The sequence below is a fragment of the Sus scrofa genome, chromosome 1 (assembly GCF_000003025.6).
Source record: "Sus scrofa isolate TJ Tabasco breed Duroc chromosome 1, Sscrofa11.1, whole genome shotgun sequence".
Classification (NCBI taxonomy): domain Eukaryota; kingdom Metazoa; phylum Chordata; class Mammalia; order Artiodactyla; family Suidae; genus Sus; species Sus scrofa.
This window is the reverse complement of record NC_010443.5, coordinates 207,604,726-207,628,344: the sequence shown is the minus strand read 5'-3', so window position 1 is coordinate 207,628,344 and position 23,619 is coordinate 207,604,726. Positions and strand designations below refer to the sequence as shown.

General features: G+C 38.7%; 1 protein-coding gene across 9 annotated transcripts in view; it reads right to left on the bottom strand.

Annotated features, from left to right (window-relative positions):
• FREM1 (FRAS1 related extracellular matrix 1) overlaps positions 1-23,619 on the bottom strand; it is a 268,715-nt gene that overhangs the window by 176,181 nt on the left and 68,915 nt on the right. For 5 of the 9 annotated variants that reach the window (XM_021063514.1, XM_021063573.1, XM_021063579.1 and 2 more), the window contains exon 1: positions 8,774-9,302. The exons of 1 other annotated variant lie outside the window; for it this stretch is intronic. The gene's annotated coding sequence lies outside the window, so the exon portion shown is untranslated. Of the gene's footprint in view, positions 1-3,166; positions 3,466-8,773; positions 9,303-23,619 lie in introns of those variants that run through there. 3 more of the 9 variants (XM_021063517.1, XM_021063531.1, XM_021063542.1) reach the window with 3 other exon arrangements.

Genomic DNA, 23,619 nt, shown 5'->3' with positions numbered 1-23,619 from the left:
TCTTTAATCACTTTTTTAACACCAAGATTATGTTTACAGTAACCTGGAAACCGAGCCTGGCCTATAACCATAGTTCTCCTGAGATCCAAACCAGTGCAGTTTCCACTGTCCCATTCAGCTTATTTAAACCACAGATGCTCACTTCAGAAATAGCCTTTGAAGTATTTCCTTTCAGGTCTCATGAAGCACTGACTGACAGAGTCATAGAGTTATGGAGAGAAAGCCTCCCTCAGGCTGTACCATAAGCCCAAGGTTGCAAAGATGGATCTTTGACTACCACAACACTCATTATGTTTCCCTTCTTAGATTTTTCAACACTTCCATGTCTATCTTGCTGATAAAGACCACATTTTGCAAACTGTGTTTTTTAAAACGCACATTTTGGAGATATTAGAAGTTTTCCACAAAAGTCTTCTGTGTTCAAATCAAATATATGCGAAGCACAGGATTGCCAAAATCTCCTTTCAAAGATTTACAATGAGCTTATTAAAGGCTCTCAGAAGTCATACAGAAAGAAAACCTTTAAGCCCAAAGTTTGCAAATTTATAGGAAATCTTTTTTAAAAATTTAAAAAACCCAGGTTCTTTGAGAAATCATTCAAGAGACACTAGGTCACAGAATTAAAATGATTGATATATAAAATGGCCACATGGTATCTACAAAATTTCTGGTCATACCTGATAAATCCATACTTTATGAATCTATGCCAGAAGTCCAAATTCCAGGCTACTCTTTGGAAACCAGACATCCGGCCTTTCTCTATTATGATCTTCTACTAAAACTACCTTCAAAGGTAGGGGAAAAAAAAAAAAACTGGTTGCAGAGGGCAAAGATATTGTACTTGATATATAGTTCTGTTTTAAATGAGTGTTAAAGCTTTTTAAGTTATCAAAGGTATTTCCTTGAAGATTAGAAAGTGGCCATAATTTATGTTTATTTTCATTTTAGCCAGAGGGGTCTATATCATACAAATTTTGACAACAGCTTGCTTTAATTGAATAACTTAGAATGAAAACCACTCTCTCAGGGAGTTCCCATTGTGGCTCAAGGGGTTACAAACCCAACTAGTATCCATGAGGATGCAGGTTTGATCCCTGGCCTCCCTCAGTGGGTTAAGGATCTGGTGTTGTTGTGAGCTGTGGTGTAGGTTCACAGATGTGGCTCAGATCGCACATTGCTATGGCTGTGGCATAGACCAGCAGCTGCTGCTCTAATTCATCCCCTAGCCTGGGAACCTCCATGTGCCACAGGTGTAGCCCTAAAAAGCAACAAAAAAAAAAAATAGAGAAAAGAAAACCACTCGCTCATTCAATAAAGATAATTATACCTGTTCTTCATTTGGGACTTACCATGGATATGTACCCTAACTAATATCTAGGACCTTCCCAACTAGAAGATTCACAGGAAGGGAAAAGTTAGAATGTGATAGAAACTAGTGGTAGCACAAAATTTTACTGGTTAAAATTTGTGTTAATATCCTTTATTTTCAATTTTATTGCCTTTCTAACAATTTTGCTAAATCAAGAAGCCACTGCCTTGTGTCTGTACATCTGACAAAAATGCACTTCCCAGGAATGGCCCTCCCAGCTAGGCTGTCAGGAAGGTTCCTTCCTTGACTCTCTGTCTGGAGCCATTCATCCCGTCTCCCTCTCCTCTTCCCCATCCCTCTCCCAGTCACCTCCAACTGGGTCTTGCTTTCAAACTCTGCCTGGTGCTAGTCGTGTAGTGAATCTTCAAAGACAAGGTACATATATAGTAGCAACAAATTTTTTTACTCGTAGGACTAATATTTTGCCATGCTATTTTTTCCACAGTATGATATTTTAAGATGTAACAGAAATGAACCTTTGGATTTAGGCAGGAAGTAATACAGCTCTCAAAAATCTTTACTTGCAAAGCCATTACTGATCAGATTAGAAAGAAATTTGAGGTTACCTGCTTGACCATCTCCTGCAAAGTAGAAATATTCAAACCTTCTGGTCTCTAATTAAAAAAACTCTCCTATCACTTCAAAGTCCAATTGTCCTTTGTGTTCCTAATGGAACAATTATTTCCTATCAATTCTGTAATGAAACAATGGCCATTATCTCACCCCTCTTATTAACATGGTCTTGAACCTTCTTGATCTTGTCCATCGGAGCCCATCTCACTTTCTCCGGTCTTCCTCTCGAAATAAACAATTTGGTTTTATCACTTATTGTGGCTTTTTTTACTCAGTAACAAAAAAAAGATCAATTTTTTTTTTTTGGGGGGGGAGAGTCAACTCTTTTTTAAGTAAAATTTTTTCTCTTTTTATATAAAGAGAAAGCTGGACAAAATCGCATGACATTTATGGTATACTCCTCAGTCACACATCCCTTTGGAGGCAGACCTCAATTAAGCCCTTGAACTAAGGATAAACACTCTGTCTAAGCTATTCACTTTTCAAAGACTTGAGTGTTTAGAAAGAATATCAGTCTGGAATATAAATGTGTTACTTAAACTTTCTCCGCCTTGCTCTCATCATCTTATGGGGGGATTCATAATACTGACTTCACAAGATTGCTGTAAAGATAGTTTTTGTCGTTGATTTTAATGAATAGAGAAGGGTAACTGCCCTCACATAGGCACATATGCTCCTTACTGTGTGTCATTATCTTAAAGTCTTAAGTCTCAGTCTTAAAAAGTCTGAAAAGTCTTGGCCTTGAAAGGCTAAAGTCTTAAGACTTAGGCCTTAAATTCCTAATTTCAGAACACTTTGGGCATCAAGCAAGCAATTCAGATGGGATGCCTATAAATACAGGGCTGTCCATGGCAGCAAGTTACTGGGCACTGCCGTATGATAGAGGACCCCAACAGCTCACACAGTTGAGGCAAATCTACAGTGGGAAGGGACACACAAGGATCCCAAAGTCCTCCTACCAATGCATCCCATAGCATGCAGTTTCCACGCACTATAAGGCCTTCACATCAAAGTAACTTACAACACCACAGACCAGAAATGTCACTTTATGGGGAGTAAATAAAGACTCACAGTTCCCAGTAAAGCAATCAGCAATGATCAATGAGTGGAAGCCACATTGCGTACAAATGGTACACAAGGCACACTGCTCCCTCCCAACCCAAAGAGTCAGATCAGCACCTCGTGGGCTTTATGGTCAAATAAGAAAGACAAAATGAGTTCTACCTGGAGTTTTTGAAAGTACAAAGGTAGTCCTGCTTCAAGAAGTTTCCCTGTCAGTCCATCCTGAGGGCAAACTCTAAATCTAGCATAGGATATATTAACTTTTAAATGTGGGTGTATGCAGCTACATGTTCTATTCTATTTTCTTAGGATGCCATAATGTCTAAAGAATTTGGAACATCAGCTGTTTGTGCCAGGATTTGGTGGCATGGTGTTACAGGCTGAATTTTGTTCCTTTAAAGACATAGGAGGGTACAGAGGGAAGACCAAGTGAAGACACAAACAACCCATCTGCCATGAATGCCTTTCCCCCACTCCCACCCACCACCCCATCTGGATAAATTCTACCCATCTTTCAAGTCCCCACCTTCTAGACCAGGGTAATCTGCTTGCATATTTACTTGCACTGCATCCTGCAGTCCCACCTTCTAAGCAATGCACATCTACAGACATTTAACTGTTTATTTGTAATCATTTGAAACATCTGCACAGAGGACTCTTAAATGCATATTACTGAAGAGCCAATCTGAAGATGCTACACACAGTATAATTACTACATGACATTCTGAAACAGGCAAAACTATGGAGACAGTGAAATAACGTCAGGGGAGGAGCAGGAGAATAACAGGTGGAGCACAGAGGATTTGAGGGGGAGTTAAAACACTCTGTATGATACTGTAAAGACAGACACATGTCAGTATACATTTGTCCAAACCTACAGAATGTACAATACCAAGAGAGAACTGTAATGTAAACTGTGGACTTGAGGCAATGTCAATGTGTCAACGAAGGTTCATCAATCATAACAAATGTTCTACTCTCAATGGGGGATGTTGCTAACAGGGAGGCTATGCATGTGTGGGGGCAGGAGATACATGGGAAATCTCTGGACCTTCCCTTCAATTTTGCTGTGAACCTAAAACTGCTCTTAAAAAATACTTTTTAAAAATTCTAAAAGATCAAAGTGAAAAAGATAAAACTGTATTAATAGAAAACAGGTCAGAAAAAAAAATTTTTTAAATAAAACACATCTGCCTTCTACCTTAGCCTGCAAGCTTCTTGAAGATAACAACCATGATTGTTCTGCTCACTCAAGTATCTCCAGTCCTGATCATTCTTGGCTCAGAGAAGTTCAATGAATATCAATTGAGAGACTGATTTACCCCATGTAAAACATTGCACTTATAAGAAAAACTCACAGAAGAGTTAGAAAGACAGAGATAGAGATGTAGATGGAGAAGAAGAGGGAGGGAATGGGAAAGAGAGGGAGAGAGAGGGAGGGAGAAGGAGGGAGAGCATACCTTATGTTTGAATAGCTCTGTCTTTCCATTTAGTGACAGCTCACAGGCTGACCAGGGGGCAGTTTCAGAGTTTCAAAATCTCCAACAAACACCTCCCCCTGAGGGTAGCCTGCTTGCTACAGCGCAGCAAAATCCCAAGAGAAACAAAATGATTTCTCTCCTCATGTATTTATTTCAAATGACTATAAAAGCCTTCCATTCTGAAGGGCCAAGAAGAAAAGGACATAATGATTTTCACAACACCTGTGCTGTCTCCCCAGAAATCACTTTGGGAGTCTATGAGCTCACAGGTCTGCTTCATCTTTCTACTTAATCTGGAAGAAGGAATCAAGGGAGAACCAGGCAGATGCCCAGAGTTAAAGGCGAAGGAAGTGGTGGATTGAGATCCACTCTGCCCAATCCATGAGGCCTGGAACAAAGCTCTACTTCTCATTTCCCTTGTCTTTTCACCTACACATGGAGTGGCTGGCCACATGTTTGATTCTTTCCACGCTTTGCACCTGTTCACCCTCTCCTAAAGAAGAAATATGTATTGAGAACTTATGATATGTACAATCCTGGGGGCTTTTTCCAAATCTGTTTTAACCCTTCCAAACACCTGGTGAGGTTAAGTATCCATATATTTGTTTTACTCCTGAGGAAACTGGCTAAGTCAATTTCAACATCAGGGAACCAAAGAACATCGTTGCTTAGAATGGAATCCAACTGAAATTTATTCAAAGGCCATTGTCATTTTCTACGATACCACTTTGACTGACTATTTGGGCTCCCTATCAAAAGTATGTTTTGGTTTCAAAACAGTCATTAATGCTTATTTGATAAACTATTTCATCCTACCATGTTATAACAAAAGGGGAGATTTATATAAAACAGAATCAAAGTACTGCTTTTATGTTGTTGCTGTGTTGTTCCAAGGAGGAGAATCATTTTTACAGGAAAAAACAAAATCTGGGCATGAAAGGGGTTTGAGAGGAAATAATCCAACAACTTTTAAACATTTGGATAAATCCTCAGGGAAGATTTTGATCCTTTCTGAAATCTTCCTAACCACTCAATGATTTGGGATGATAATTTACAAAATGAAGAATTTTTTTGTGCTAACAAGAAATGCAGAATTTGAATGGAAATACCATGACAGTGAATGTGACCTCATGAGAAAAAAATCCTGGTGTATTCATTTTAAGAGTAGAATTCAGGGAGCATCTGTAAGTACCAAGCAGCTGATTAACGCCTGATAGGATACAGATATGGGATCCCAGGGAGGCGGTCCACCAATGGAGGGATGAGGAGCATTGTAAGTCCTGGAATGTAATCTGCCTCCATCTCTGAGGAAGCCAGAGAGGAAGGTTTCAAGGATAAAGCTGAGAGTGAAGAGTGACATATCATCTCAGCAGCCTTTGATGATGCACCAAAGGAGTATTTTGACATCTTATCAACAACTCCATAAATAGGGAAGGATCAAAGTGACACCAGAGTCTATTTTGCCATCTCCATTAAACTTACCAATGAGAGGCCAAGAACATTTGTCAAAAATATCCTAACTTTGCAAGATCCCTGTATTCTACCTTCCAGTGAATAACTTCCCACCCAAACACAGTATCTTCAGATAGCTAGAGGTGAAGTTTGTCAGAAAAACACAAGATTACCGCTGTATTCTGATTTTCTTATCTTGATGGCCGATAGAACCCTTTGAAACGTTGCACCAGACACTGCAGTATGAGAAACTACAGTACAGACAAAATGCAAGATTTCATTAGGGAGTTGTTTTGTCTTTTTTTTCCTCCAGCCCCTCAAAGGTCTCTGTTTGAGCCTCTCAGCTAGTAGCACAAAAGCTATTAAATCACTTGAATGAAAGGGTCAGAGAGCAAGCTGTGCAAGTATGGAAGCCAGCAAGCTCTGTTGAGACCACCCAGCACTCCAAAGAGGGAGCAACACCAGATTCAGACAAGATAAGAGGCTGTCATCCTAGGTAACCTGGCCCAGGGAAACAGCCTCTCTAGAAAGTTACAGGACTCCATTGTGAGAAATGCCTGTGTGCTCTGAAAAGGTGGCATTTGTCCACCTCACAGGACCCATGGTCTAGGTTCTTCGTGAGAGAAAAAAAATTTTAAAGATACTTTGAATGACTGTAAGAAGAACAGTAAGCTAAATCTTTAGGCCTGTTGTCCAAGCAAACACTAAAAAGCTCTCATTCTCCCATATCTATGTTTAGAAGACAGAGCCATATCCATCAATGTCAGAATATCAGAGCTAAAAAGATACCCAAACTCATTTAGTTCCACCCTTTTGTTTTACTGATGGAGGAAGTAAAGTTTAGAGAGACCATGTGGTTCATCCAAGCTTGGTTAGTGACAGCCACAATATGAAACACCATGAAGAATATTTCTCTATCCATATGACACACACTGATCTTTCTGCATCCCTGGCACAGCAGGGAGCCTGGCATGTAGCAGGTACCTAGAAATATTTGGAACAAGCCGAGGGGAAAAAAGGAAGAGAGGCTGATGCCCACATCTTATTTTCTCTTCCCTGTAAAATGCAATGCCATTGCATTCTTACTTTTATATACTGTCAAATGAGGACCTCACCATGATGGAGGAATCATTTCCTATTTCTCCCAACTCCTGGGGGTGGATCCAATCAAAACAAAGTTTCTAGGAATTATACTGCTCTTGAAGAGTCCCAAGAAATAATCCAGCTCCGTTCAACCCAATTCAGCCTAACCTGTCCCCAGAAGAACGTCCCCAGGAGGTGGATAAAGAATTAAGAACAGCCTTGGCTTTAAAGTTTCCAAGATACATATAGCTTGGCCATGCAGAGCAGGTCAGACTGCAGAGCCCAACACATGGAATCAGGGGACATGGCACTCAGGTATATTTCCCAGACTCCCTTTCCCACTCTTGGGAATGGAAAGCCAGGATGGAAAAGGGAGGAAAAAAAAAAAAAAAAATGAGTTTGTTAGGAGAGCTGGTTAAAAGTCCTGGCTTGTCAGCCAAGCATGTAAAACCATGCTGCATGTCACTTGTGTTCAACATCAGTTCAAACCCAAGTTTTTCATTTAGATATGAGGTTTAACATTAACCAAGGACATGACAAGAATGTAGTTGCCAAGGACAATGTAAGGCAGTGCTTATCCAAGTGTGATCTCATCTGCATCAGAATCACCAGGGTAAATGCCCAGCCTCACTCCAAGTCTAAAATCCTTTTGGGGGAGTGGCCTAGGTACCTGCCTTACACCAAGCAGTCAGATAGTTCTTATGCACATGGAGTTTTGAGAATCCCTGAAGGAAAGACCAAAGATAGTTAGCATTATCCTAGACTTATGCTGAAGGCAATTTTCTCAAATGAAGTCAAGGGACTAAGAAGCAAAGCTTCAAGGTTTAACCAGAGCTGGATGTGGTGGTTATCAGTTTTCCAGAGCAGAAACATGGAAAGCATCTACATCTCTACTGCTGGTCTGTGAAGCAGTCCTGAAGAGGTTAATCTCTCCAGTAAGATTCCCAAGTCATAAACTTCAACCAACCTCCGGAAATGCTCTGTTTAAGCTTTGTAATTCACACCACACAGTAAGACTGAGCACAATAGTTTTGTTTTGTTTTTTGGGTTTTTGCTTTTGTTTTTGTTTTAAGTAGAACCAAAAGTGAAATGCCTTGAAAATTATTTCTGGGATCCAGATGACAACCAAAAGGAACTATTTACTGCCACACCAAAATCACTGGACCAAATATGGGTATTGAGAAGAAAGAGCTTGAAAATCAGTTTAAAACTTCAGAACAATATGGGGTTTTTTTTGCCCCTCCAACACTAGCTCTCATCCTCATAAAAACAAAAGCCCTGCTTTTAAAAAATATATCCAAATATAACTAAAGTAAAGAGAAAGAATTCCCAGATCACCCTGTCTAAAGTTCTTTAATGTTATACCATAAGGATATTACCTATTTTGCTAATTTTTGCATCTTTTCTCTTTCCCATTACATTTAGCTGAAAAAAACACATTCTGATTTGGGGGGAGGAAATTACAGAACGTAAAAATGTTTATTTCATTGGTGAATGCAATTGGGGGTGGATTCAGAACAGAGTTAGAAATTTGTGTTACTTAATAAAGAGCCTCCCATTTGGGGTAAATGACTTTTTAACAATGCAAGTTGCCACCTTCTGAGTTCACAGAGAATTAAAGTTTTGCAAGCAGACACTATATACCTTCTGCATCATTTCTTGGAGTTAATGTTACCACACAAACAACCTCTGGGGCATTCTGACAGAACATTCACAGTAAAGAGGAGAGGAAATACATAAAGCAGATACTTACAGGTAGTGGTTTTCCTTGCCAAGCCAAAAAGCTAGAAACCCTTGGCCAGCGGGCGGGAGAAGAGTCACTGACCCGGTAATCTCTGGTTTAAAGGGCTCTGAGAGGAAGGGGGAGGAAAAACAGCCCAGGGAGGGAAAGAGAGCTGAAATTCCAGTCTTTCAGGTCAGCTGAGTTTTAGCTTTCTTTGTACTAAAAATCCATTAACCCACCCAACAAGAAAATACAGCACTGAAGTTCACATACACACTCCACTGTCTTTGCTGGTCTTCTCCAAGGCTCCAGCTGCTACGGCTTTGAAAACTTCCCGATTGCCAAGGATTAGGACTCCCTGGGAGAAGGGCATGCTAAAGGATGCCTGCAACTGTTTGCAGGGAGCCCGACCTCCCTGGCAGCAAGCCACTGCTCTCCAGTCCCTTCTGATGGCTGGGTCCACAGGGACAAAATCGAGCTTTTGTTAATAAGGCTGGTTGCGTCTCCTCCTGGTCTCTCCCCAGCTTTGCTTCCCACTATTAGTTATGTTCTAACTGCTCCACCACTGGCTGAGCTGATGCTGCCTCTCCCGCCCACAGCGCACAGGCACACGTGTTCACCCAGGCACACACATGGCACACACACACACATACATGCAATCACCCAGACACACCACATAGAGGCATCCACATGCGTGCATGCACACATACCCACACACAGACAAATACATCCACAGGCATACACACACATTCACACATTCTCACACCCATGAGTGTGCAAATACACCCCCCCACCCCACCCTACCCCCACACACAAGTGCACACACACACATGCTCACACCCACCCACAGACATACACAACTTTTTTCCTTCAGACTCTTCAAACACACACCCTCCCCCAATACTTTCTTAGAACAAATTCCCATCCTGAAGGGTTTTTATTCAAATTCCAACAAGATGCCCAGCATTCAGAGGGGAAGAGGAAGGGGGCCTGGCCCCTTTGAACTTTGGTCACCGCCTTTAAAGGAAAAGTAGAGCTTCTTGGGGGCTGTTTTTAAGTGCTACCTAATTTTTTTTCAGGTTATAAGATTTTTCATGTGTTTGGTTCTTTTAAAAAAATCTACACAAATTCCACTGATCTCATTTTATTTGCATATAGTTTATGACCCCACTAATTCAACTTGATCACAGGTCAAGAAATGTCCTCTCAACAGATATTCATTTAGTTCAACTGGTCAGGATTTAATGGGTGGGTGAAAATCTGGTTACTTAACAAATGCAAAATAAAATACTTTGCTGTATTTTGGCATTCCCATCATGGCTCAGGGGTTAACGAACCTGACTAGTATCCATGAGGACTCGGGTTTGATCCCTTGCCTCACTCAGTGGGTTAAGGATCTGGCATTGCTGTGCCTGTGGTGTAGGCCACCAGATACAACTCTGATTGGACCCCTAACCTGGGAACCTCCATGTGCCGTGGATGCAGCCCTAAAAAGACAAAAAGATAAAAAATAAGATAAAATAGGATAAAATAAATAAAATAAAATACTTTGCTGTATTTTATCTCCACTGGAAAAGAATAATAATGGCATAGTATCTGGGCTAAGTTTTAAATTGACATCAAAGAGAAGTTGGAGTATTATCTCACTTTGGCAGAAATATTTATATTGAGACACGACTGGTTATTCTAAACCTAAGCCAAAAGTACCAGGTACCATAAATCCAATTCACCCTCGACTGTCATTTCCCTTCATAAGGTCACTACATATTACCCTCTCTTTTGGAAGCAATGAGGGGAAGAAAGGGGCAGAAACTTATGTGAAGAAGGAATAAAGAAAAGAAAGCAATAAAAAAGGAATTTTTAAAAGAGAGTAAAACAATTATTTTATTTTAAAACATGCTTTATGGATACTTTAGCAATGAAAGGCACATATACACTTATTCCAAGTCAGCAGAAATTTGAAGTCTTCAAGAATCTCTTGATTCACTCCATTTGCTCTGAGAATAAATAGGTGAAACTTCTCCAAGAACCACTAAGCTCTTTATAGGTAAACAAATACCATTTACTAAACACAATTATTAGTAAACAAAATATAGTGAGACAATGTAAGATTCATAAACTAATCTTGAAAAAGAAAGCCTTAATGATAACAATTAGGAAATACAGGATAACAGATAATTTTGTTCTCAGACTAAATTGAAAAACTTCCTAGTATGTGAATATCTCACATGCAAAGAAATAAAGATAATTCTAGAAGCTATTTGTTGAGATTTGAAACTCATTTGATAAAGGAATGATAGTAGGTAGTTGCACTGATGTGCTTCTGCTAACATCTGAGCTAAATAAAGTTTTTCTATAAACAGAAAAAAATGCTTTATACCACTGCTATGGGAAAAAAATACCTTATGCATTCTAAGCAAAAAAATATCAAAAACAGAGATTGCAACATATTTCAAAATATCTGCAGGAAATGTAATTTTTATTAAGTTAATTATATACATGATGCTTGGCCTAACTTTGTGCTAAACATATGCTAGAATAAACGGAGTTAGATTAGCCAAAGTATCTGGAAATCTGAAGTACCTGCTGTTACAAATAAGTCAGTCTTTTATATCTTCCACAAATGGATAAGGGCTATTGAAATAACATTGTTATCATCTCTAATATACTACTCTCTGAACAAGCTGAAATGCAACACCAGAATGTCTTAAAGAAGTTAGCTTAAGAAACAACAAAGAATTCTCCCCCTAAAAACTTGGGCTGTTGAAAAACATGCTAAAATAAAACATGTTTTAAATAAATAACTCTATTTCTAACCATAGGGTAGGGGCAATAAGAAAAATATAAAATGTCATGTGTTGGGGATTACCATACCTTTTCATATAATAAACATATAGGATTTTTGTTGAATTGTCATGGAATATAGCATTCCCTAAGAAGCACAGCCAATACCTTCACCAAAAACCCATATAAAACAACAATCTGGGGAGTTCCTGTTATGGTTCAGTGGGTTAAGAACCCAACTAGTATCTATGAGGATGTGGGTCCGATCCCTGGCCTCACTCAGTGGATTAAAGTATCCAGTGTTGCCGCAAACTATGGTGTAGGTCACAGATGTGGCTCGGATCTAGCTGTGGCCAGCAGCTGCAGCTCAGATTCCACCCTTAGCCTGGGAACTTCCATATGCTGCGGGTGCAACCCGAAAAAGAAAAAAGAAAAAAAAAACAATTAGGAGGGTGCCTATTAAGTGGTGCTGATGGCACTAAGTACAGAGGTGTTATCCACTGCACTGTGAAGATGGTTTTCCACTGAATCTACAAAACCCAATGGCTATGGGAAGCAATGCTGCAACAACAACAACAAAGAAATCTTGTAAATGAGGATGCTGGAAGACTGTGCCCTGAAAGGAGAGTCACTGCAGGGGAGCCTTTTCCAAACACAATGTACACACCCAGCAATATAGCTAGTAATGACAAGGAAATCTTTTTCCCAGCACTTTATGTCTGAGGCCAGTGGTACAGCTGGAGAGCTGAAAGAATGAAAGATTCAGGTCCTTTCATTTTATGAGGGCTGATATTCAAATCATGTTCTTCCCTGAATCTGTTTGAGAAAATATTGTCCATTCTCCACATTCAAGGCTATTGCTTGTAGAAATGGAAACTTTAAACTCAAAGTTCTACTCGTCACATTATCAATTCTACATCCGTCCACTAAATTCAGGTGGGAAATTAGAATAAATTGACTCATTCCATTTTTCTCATTAATAATTAACTTGAACACAGCTTCAAATGCTAGCATTAAAGAAAACAGACATTAGGATTTCTGCACACACATTAAAAACATGAAACAATAATCAGGAATCTCCATCTTTTACAGAAAAGGGAGAAAATGCACCAAAGGCAGCATAAACAATTTAATTTAAAATTGTTTACATTTCCCAGGTTGGGTTCATCCCAGGTTCACAAGGATGGTTCAACATACGCAAATCAATCAACATCATACACCACATTAACAAAAAAAAAGTCAAAAATCATATGATCATCTCAATAGATGCAGAAAAAGCATTTGACAAAGTTCAACATCCATTCATGATCAAGACCCTCGCCAAAGTGGGTATAGAGGGAACATTCCTGAATATAATCAAAGCCATTTATGATAAACCCACAGCAAATATAATCCTCAATGGGGAAAAACTGAAAGCCTTCTCACTCAAATCTGGAACAAGACAGGGATGCCCACTCTCACCACTGCTCTTCAACATAGTTTTGGAAGTCTTAGCCACAGCAATTAGACAAACAAAAGAAATCAAAGGCATCCATATAGGAAGAGAAGAGATCAAACTGTCACTGTATGCAGATGACATGATTCTATACCTAGAAAACCCTAAGGACTCAACCCCAAAACTCCTTGAACTGATTAATAAATTCAGCAAAGTGGCAGGATATAAGATTAACATTCAGAAGTCAGTTGCATTTCTGTATACCAGCAATGAAGCATTAGAAAAGGAATACAAAAATACGATACCTTTTAAAATTGTACCTCACAAAATCAAATACCTCGGAATACACCTAACCAAAGAGGTAAAGGACCTATATGCCGAGAACTATAAAACCTTAATCAAAGAAATCAAAGAAGATGTAAAAAAATGGAAAGATATTCCATGTTCCTGGATTGGAAAAATCAATATTGTGAAAATGGCCATCCTACCCAAAGCAATCTACAGATTCAATGCAATCCCTATCAAATTACCCATGACATTTTTCACAGAACTAGAACAAACAATCCAAACATTTATATGGAACAACAAAAGACCCAGAATCGCCAAAGCAATCCTGAGAAACAAAAACCAAGCAGGAGGCATAACTCTCCCAGACTTCAAGAAATACTACAAAGCCACAGTCATCAAAACAGTGTGGTACTGGTATCAAAACAGACAGACAGACCAATGGAACAGAATAGAGAATCTGGAAATTAACCCTGACACCTATGGTCAATTAATCTTTGACAAGGGAGGCAAGAACATAAAATGGGAAAAGGAAAGTCTATTCAGCAAGCATTGCTGGGAAACCTGGACAGCTGTATACAAAGCAATGAAACTAGAACACACCCTCACACCATGCACAAAAATAAACTCCAAATGGCTGAAAGACTTAAATATACGACAGGACACCATCAAACTCCTAGAAGAAAACATAGGCAAAACACTCTCTGACATCAACATCATGAATATTTTCTCAGGTCAGTCTCCCAAAGCAATAGAAACTAGAGCAAAAATAAACCCATGGGACCTCATCAAACTGAAAAGCTTTTGCACAGCAAAGGAAACCCAAAAGAAAACAAAAAGACAACTTACAGAATGGGAGAAAATAGTTTCAAATGATGCAACTGACAAGGGCTTAATCTCTAGAATATACAAGCAACTTATACAACTCAACAGCAAAAAAACCAATCAATCAATGGAAAAATGGGCAAAAGACCTGAATAGACATTTCTCCAAAGAAGATATACAGATGGCCAACAAACACATGAAAAAATGCTCAACATCGCTGATTATAAGAGAAATGCAAATCAAAACTACCATGAGATACCACCTCACACCAGTCAGAATGGCCATCATTAATAAATCCACAAATAACAAGTGCTGGAGGGGCTGTGGAGAAAAGGGAACCCTCCTGCACTGTTGGTGGGAATGTAAACTGGTACAGCCACTATGGAGAACAGTTTGGAGATACCTTAGAAATCTATACATAGAACTTCCATATGACCCTGCAATCCCACTCTTGGGCATCTATCCGGACAAAGCTCTACTTAAAAGAGACACATGCACCCGCATGTTCATTGCAGCACTATTCACAATAGCCAGGACATGGAAACAATCCAAATGTCCATCGACAGAGGATTGGATTCGGAAGATGTGGTATATATACACGATGGAATACTACTCAGCCATTAAAAAGGATGACATCATGCCATTTGCAGCAACATGGATGGAACTAGAGAATCTCATACTGAGTGAAATGAGCCAGAAAGACAAAGACAAATACCATATGACATCACTTATAACTGGAATCTAATATCCAGCACAAATGAACATCTCCTCAGAAAAGAAAATCAATCATGGACTTGGAGAAGAGACTTGTGGTTGCCTGATGGGAGGGGGAGGGAGTGGGAGGGATCGGGAGCTTGGGCTTATCAGTCACAACGTAGAATAGATGTACAAGGAGATCCCGCTGAATAGCATTGAGAACTATGTCTAGATACTCATGTTGCAACAGAAGAAATGGTGGGGGGAAAAACTGTAATTGTAATGTATACATGTAAGGATAACCTGACCCCCTTGCTGTACAGTGGGAAAATAAAATAAAATTTAATATAAAAAAAAAAAAAAAAAAAAAAAATTGTTTACATTTCAACTATCTTTGTGAGGTTTAGGAGTGATTTGGTCTTTCAAAGCTTAGCACCAAGAAAAATTTTATCTTTCTAAATAAAATACAAGGAGTTGGGAGTCTTTGCTTATTGATTCTGGCAAAACCTAACTCCAACTCTCTCAAAAAACAATGCATTTTGCATCATTAAAAATCAAAATGAAAGCAATTTTTACATTAAAAAATATGGCAACTTAGTCCAAGCAGAATACGCTGAAAGTAACAAAACATACCCATAGGCAAAAGATGCTTTTCTCATTTTAGGAGTAAATGGCACAAATCTACTAACAAGCCCAGACTTGTTTAGAAAGATGAGGCTGAAATCGTACACTGAATGTGTCTGGCAGAAACCATAACATGCTGATCTATTAAATTCTTTTCAACAAGGGTTACTGAACCCTAGTACAAACTAGACTGTGCTAATCACAGGAGAAACTGAGATAAGTGGGACCAAATGTCTGCTCTTAAAAATCCTGCAATGCAATTGGAGAAGATAAGAATATTGAGATATTTAAAAAAAAAAAAAAAAAAAAAAAAAAAAGAGTTCTCATCATGGTGCAGCAGAAACGAATCCAACCAGGAACCATGTGGTTGCGGGTTCAATCCCTGGCCTTGCTCACTGGGTTAAGGTTCTGGTGTTGTCGTGAGCTGTGGTGTAGGTCACAGACATGGCTTGGATCCTGCGTTGCTGTGGCTGTGGTATAGGCCAGCAGCTATAGCTCTGATTCAACCCCTAGCCTGGGAACCTCCATATGCCATGGGTATAGCCCTAAAAAGCAAAAAAAAAACAAAAAAACTCAGAGATATTTTATACGGAGATGTGATTTAAGGGTAGCTAACAATTACTGTACATGTATAGCCCCTAATGAACATTTTTACTTACATGCATCCATTAACTCATTTAATTCTACAACTTGAATGGATCAAGGGATTCCAAGCATAGCCTTAGTTCTCTCTCCTTCCACTGACAAAATCTCTCTACTTTGCATGTTAACCTTATTTTTTTTCTGGTACATACAACCATTTTTGTGATAAAGAAAACCACCCAAAATCTAGGCCTAGCTTCCTATGGCTTACAATTCAGAAGGAAGAGATCGTCTTTCATATTAGTTTTAGCAGAAAAACCTTAGGGCAACTGAGGAAGGAGTGGGAGCTACGGATGTTGACGCCAAAGGACAACATAGAGTAGGGAAAGATTTTTCAAATGGGAACAGGGAAGAGGAATGGGAAAGTCATTAGGCAGAACAGTAAGGCACCATGAGAGATGTCTTTTCAACCTCTGAGGCAATAAGGACCTTTTACTATCAAACTATATTTGATATATAACACAGTGTAAAATTAAGACAAACTGTGTTAATTTGATATGATACATTTATATATTGTAATATGACTGCCATTGTCATCTGTTGATGGACATTTAGGTTGTTTCCATATCTTGGCTATTATTATTATTATATAAATAAGCAAATGTACAATGAGGTACCATCAGAATGGCCACCTGTCAGAATGGCCATCATTAATAAGTCTACAAATAACAAATGCTGGAGAGGGTGTGGAGAAAAGGGAACCCTCCTACTCTGTTAGTAGAATGTAAATTGGTAAAAACACTATGGAAAACAGTATGGAGGTTCTTCAGAAAACTAAATACAGAACTGCCATATGATCCAGCAATCCCACTCCTGGGCATGTATGGCACCCTTATGTTCATTGTAGTACTATTCCCAATAGCCATGATTATTCAATAAGTTATTTCTCTATTTCTCTTATTTGGATTGTGTCCAGGTTGGGAATGCTGTGAATAAAGTTGCTACAAAATTCTTGTACCTATCTTTAGGTAAATCTCTGCACTAACTTCTCTTGCGTATATTTCAGGTCTGAAATTGTTATGTCATAATATAGTAACATACATTTTAGCTGCAGCATCTTTAAGCAGGATTTTAAATAATAACATTAACTTCCAAGTCTAGTAAAACCTAACCTACTCTAACTGTGTAGATTCTTCACAATGCCATTCATGCAATAATTATTTGTTCAGTATCTGCTACATATCAGGAACGTAGCAATGAATGAGGTGGATGTGAACCCTGTCTTCATGAAGCTTCACCCCCTCTGGTGGGTGGCAAACAGTGAACTAGAAATTAGAATGTGATAAGTATTATAAAGGGTAAGTGCAGGACATTATAAGAGAATACAACAGGGGGTCTGACTGGTCTGAAGGTGGGAGTGTTTCTTTGTCCAAAAAGTTAAGTGTTACAACCAAGTTAAGAATGAGCTATACATTTTTATGGCTGAGTAGTATTCCATTGTATATATGTAACACATCTTCTTAACCCATTTATCTTGTCAGTGGACATTTAGGTTGTTTCCATGTCTTGTCCACTGTAAATAGTGCTGCAATGAACATATGGGTGCATCTATCTTTTTGAATGAAAGTTTTGCCCAGATATATACCCAGGAGTAGGATTGCTGGATCATATGGTGGCTCCATATTTAATTTTCTGAGGGATCCCCATACTGTTTTCCAACTATAATATAATAAAAAAAATGAGTTGTACAATCGAGTTACGAATGAATAAAGAGCGGCAAATTCCTCACCTTTCTGAGTCTCAATCACAAAACAAGATCGTTTTACATTTGTGTCAAAGTAAATTGTTCCTCTTAAGTAGTTTGAAGAAGTAAGTTTGTAATCTAGTCATCAATTATATGAAAAGCCAGTAGAGAAATAAGTCAGAAAATACTGATACTTTACTGAATAAAAAAGATATTTTTAATCCTTTCCGGAGTTCCTGTCGTGGCTCAGTGGTTAACAAATCTGACTAGGAACCATGAGGTTGCCAGTTCCATCCCTGGCCTCGCTCAGTGGGTTAAGGATCCCAAGTTGCCATGAGCTGTGGTGTAGGTTGCAGACGCAGCTTGGATCCCGAGTTGCTTGGCTCTGGTGTAGGCCGGTGGCTACAGCTCCAATTAGATCCCTAGCCTGGGAACCTCCATATGCCACGGAAGGGGCCCTAGAAAAGGCAAAAAGACATTTAAAAAAAAAAAAAAAACAACCTTTGTATACAAGTGAAGTACAGAAAACTCAGTTCCCTGATTTAGTATGTTTAGCTATGAGAATAATTTTCAAGGGTTAGCTAACATCTCGGCAATAATCACCTCACAAAATATACGTGTAGCAAATCAACACTCTGGACAAAAATTTACCCAGTGTTATGTCTTGTTACCCCTCAATTTTATGAAAGAATAATTGTTCATAGAGGATTATCATTAACAGGTCTTTAAATAGTAGCCTAGAAAATTGCTTTTGATTGCTAAAATAGATTTAGACATCATTGTAATCAGCTTTCCCCTCATCAAAACACAGCATGCAATGTATGTTTTTAAGTATCTTCTAAGCCAGAAGTCCTCAAAGTAGCCAGGAATATCTGGGGTTCTCAAGGACCATTTCAGGGGTCTCCATGAGGTCAAAACTATTTTTATAATATTAAAATACTCTCTTCCTTGTTCATTCACATTCTCTCATGAGTACAGAACACGGCTTTCCAGAGGCTATGTGATGTATTATATTGCAAGAGATTAAATGCAGAAGCAGATGTGAAAATCCAGCTGTTTTCCACTGTCAGACATTAAAGAGATTTGCAAAAATGTCAAACAAGACCACTTTTTCAGGGATTTTCCTGCTTTCAAAATTATAGTTATTTTCCAAGGAAATATGTATTTATGTTAACATATAAATTTATTGTTGTTCCTTTGAAATTAATAAATATTTCTCAGTTTTAATTTTTAATATACTATATAGAGAGATAAATAAATGAAAGTAATTTTTGAGGGAGTAAAGTAATGCTGAGACCAAAAAGTTTGAGAACCACCAATTAAGCCTATGTCTTACAAACATTCCCAGTTTCCTTATGTATCAAGTACTGGATCAACAGCCTGGCTTTTGCCATGATTATATTAACCAAGATTGAATCAAAGAAAATAGGGCTTTTGGAAAGCAAGGAATAAGCTAAAGAATATAGAGCTTATACTTTCTCCTCAAAGAACATATTTTTCCTACCTCCACAAACAGTGTTACGGTTTATGATTCCATATTTACATTTGTGATTTTATTTAATTCTCACAATTTAGAGATAAACAGAAAATGCATTACCCTTCTAATTTTACTGATGAGGAAACTAACCCTAGAGAAATTCATGATGGACCTCTTGCCACAGCCAACTGGCTGGACCAGGATTGAAACCTATGTTTGTGACTCTGTATCCACTGTGCTTTCCGTGCAGCAGAAGGAAGGAATTGTATCTAAATATTCTCTGAACAACTTTGAATCTGAATATTTTATAGCTTTATGGTTCTTCATCAAGGCTACTTTCCAGACATGTTTATCCTTCCAAAAAGCCAAGATCATCTTTTCTTTAAAACCTACTTTCACCAAACCTGAAAGTTTTAGCTTAAAAGAAGTTAATTATCTACAAGTATCTTTATCCTTCAAGGGTAAAACAAGTCAGATGCCTATTTTGTCACTGTATTCACTAAAAGTAAATGTGGTATAATCGGGGTTAGAAGCAAATATGTATTCTCTTAGAATTAAATGTTAAGCTTATATATTGGATGAAAAGAATAGAAGCTGTCTTTGTAACAACAACAACAAAAAAAATGTAACAGTTAAGTACCTTATGTGAACCAAGTGTGTGTTTTTGTTTTTTCGTTTTTTGGTTTTGTCTTTTTGCTATTTCTTTGGGCTGCTCCCGCGGCATATGGAGTTTCCCAGGCTAGAGGTCGAATTGGAGCTGTAGCTGCCAGCCTACGCCAGAGCCACAGCAACGCTGGATCCGAGCCACGTCTGCAACCTACACCACAGCTCACGGCAACGCCAGATCGTTAACCCACTGAGCAAGGGCAGGGATCAAACCCACAACCTCATGGTTCCTAGTCGGATTCGTTAACCACTACGCCACGACGGGAACTCTGCAAGTGTGTTTTTTTGGTTTGGTTTGGGTTGGGTTTTTTTGTTTGTTTTGTCTTTTTAGGGCCACACCCGAGGCATATGGAGGTTCCCAGGCTACGGGTCTAATCAGAGCTGCAGCTGCCAGCCTATGCCAGAACCACAGCAATGCTAGATCTGAGCCAAGTCTGCGACCTATACCACAGCTCACAGCAATGCCAGATTGTCAACTCACTGAGCGAGGCCAGGGATCGAACCTGTAACCTCATGTTCCTAGTCAGATTCATTTCCACTGCGCCAGGACAGGATCTCCTCCAAGTGCATTTTTAAACTTAAAAAAAAAAAAAAGACAGACTTTTACAGTCATTTCCTAAGATCAAATGTTGGTTGTTTTGTGATTTATCAATAATTTTTACTGTTTTTCTCTAACGCTCTGTTTAGTTTGATGGATTTCCCCCTACAGTTTGATTAATTTACTAAATAGATGATAAAGTGATGCCTAACATTTTTATTTCTGCTTGAGATTAATGACATGCCAACTTTAATTTAAGGAATCAATTAAAAATAGCATAAAAATACAAAACTTTAATTCTCTGCTGACTAAGGTGGTCTGGCTTTAAGCAGACAAGGACCTTAGTTTCAATTTGGGGTTAGCTAAATAACTTTAAATCATGAATTCAAGTTCTATTCTTTCTATATTCACAGGAAGACTAATAAATTAAAGATACTGAGCCAGATAATTAGAGCCGGGAGAATCTTCAACATAGGTAAACAACATGGTTGTTAGAAAAGCTTCAAGTATTTCTAAATATAAAAGAATTTTAATATTAATTCATGAATAATCAAACACTTTAAGAATATGTCAATGACTTGGACTAACAGAGTTTTTTGACTTCTCCAATAAGTATCAAACATTTTAAATGTAAATTTACAACTTTTATATTTGAAAAAATTCAGATGGTATTACTCGATTTGTCATTATAACTAACACTATAGAATTAGAGACAAGGAGTGGGACTTGAGGGCTGGAATGGAGAATGAGCTAAGAAATTTTCTTTTGAAACTACCATATTTTTTTTCTCTTTTTATAGCCATACCTGTAGCATATGGATGTTCCCGGGCTAGGGGGTGAATCAGAGTTGCAGCTGCCAGCCTACACCACAGCCACAGCAACACCAGATCCAAGCTGCATCTGTGACCTACACCTCAGCTTTAGCAACACTGGATGCTTTAAGCCACTGATCAAACCCACATCCTCACAGACGCTATGTCAGGTTCTTAACCCAGTGAGCTACAATAGAAATTGTTTTCTTTTCTCTTTCTCTCTCTTTTTTTTTTTGGTCTTTTTAGGGCTGCACCCATGGCATATGAAAGTTCCCAGACTATGGGGCTGAACTGGAGCTGTAGCTCCTGGCCTACAGCACAGTCACAGCATTGTGGGATCTGAGTGGCATCTGCGACCTACACCACAGTTCACGGCAATGCTGGATCCTTTAACCCACTGAGCCAGGCCAGGGATCAAACCTTCGTCCTCATGGACACTAGTCAGATTCATCACCTCTGAGCCGCAACAGCGACTCTCCGCAACAGAAATTCTTGAATCTACCTTCTTAAATTTGCCTAGTGTAATTCCAAACTATCCCGATTATGATTAAAAAGGAAGATCACAAATTTGCTCAATTTTGGCACTTTGGAGCTGGTTTTTATAACAGAATGACAGAACACTGTACTTGCCAAAAACAAAACAAGAGAGTGGAAAGGGAGAAATCCTTCAGTCTCTTAAGGAGGTGCCCTTAGAATGCAAGGGAACAGCAGATCCACACCAAGCTGTACACTCTCCCAAGCAAGTTACAACATTTCAGCAATAATTTGGTGTTGGCTGAAATAATCCTAAATTCCCTTCTTTAAAAGGCCAACGACTGCAGTTAGAGGTTGGGCCATTTGATCATTGGAGAATTTAAAGATAAAGTAAGCTTTGGAAACGTGACTTACACTGCTTTTGCACATTCCATAAACTACCGACACAACGAAGCACTTCTGGACAGTTAAGGGAGGCAATTCGCCAGAGAAGCTGATGAAATTTCTCATCACCTTCCAGAGGCTCCCATAAAGACCCTTCACCTTGGTATTTTCAGACATCATTGGGTTTATATGGATATTTTTAAAAAGTTATCATCAATGTCGATTAATGGCACCCTATTCCACAGATTTAAAATAAAATTTTTATAAGAGGCTCTATCCAGGAGTTCTCATGGCTCAGCGGTAACAAATCTGACTAGCATCCATGAGGTCGCAGTTCTGATGCCTGGCCTCACTCAGCGGGTTAAGGCTCTGGTGTGGCCATAGCTGTGATGTAGGGCAAAGACACAGCTCGGATCCCAAGTTGCTGCGGCTATGGTGTAGGCCGGCTGCTACAGTTCCAATTCGACCCCTAGCCTGGGAACTCCCATATGCTGTGGGCACAGCCCTAATTAAAAAAAAAAAAAATGGCTCTATCCAAAGAAGGATGGAATGTCTTCTTCAAATCAAGCTCCATTTGTATGCCTCTGCATCAATGCATATTTTTGGCACAGTGTATTACCACTCTATCCTAGAAATTTGTAGCATATGTTTTTAAATTATTCACTTACTATGCATATATATTAATCAAATGGATTATTTAAGAGTAGACTAATTTCAATGCATAACATAAATCTTGGCCAAGTAAATATTTTCAGATATTTGTGGCAGATTCTGCCTCATAGGCTAAGGCTTTGTGGGCATATAGTAGCATCTGCTAACTATCAAGAAGCAAGGGAATGCATTTTATGATGACTCCTGAAAAGATAAATAAAACAATTTTTCAACATCCATTCCCTTTAAACTTTAAATTAACAAACTTTTACAATGAATAATCTAGTTTTTACAATGATAACCTAGAGGTAGGGGAAATATATTTTCATTCCAGACACTTAAAAGTAGTTGCCCTGTTAAAAGGTCTTTTGGTGGTGGAATATATTACACATTTTTTTTTCAATCTAGCCCGAAGGTAAAATTGATTTAAAGAAACTTGAAATGGCCACATCTTTCCAAACATGTCTTATTCCTAAGCAACCTAGATACCATTTTACAGCCTTTTTAGAGACAAATAAAACTTCTGGTTTCATTACTTTCAGAATCAAAGCAAATGAATAAAGTTTCTTCTACCTAAAAGTCTTAGCTCAGCATCAAATTAGCAAGAAGTTTTTCTTTGGTGGTCTCTCTCCTGGTCAAGTGTAGGAATGTAATCTGGCCTTTAGAGATGTGTTTATCCAGCCTGCAGACTTTTGGTTCAGTGCATTATTAACTACAGTCACTGGAGTTCTAGGACAACTTTTAACCTCCCAGATAATTCACTTTCTTTGAGTACCCTTTGCAATCTTCTCCCCCTGGCTTAGATTAAGGGACACTGCATATAAGCTTAGAGCTTCTGTTATTTATTATAAGACTAGCTGAAAACATTGTCAATTGCATGATAAATTTTCTAAACTAGT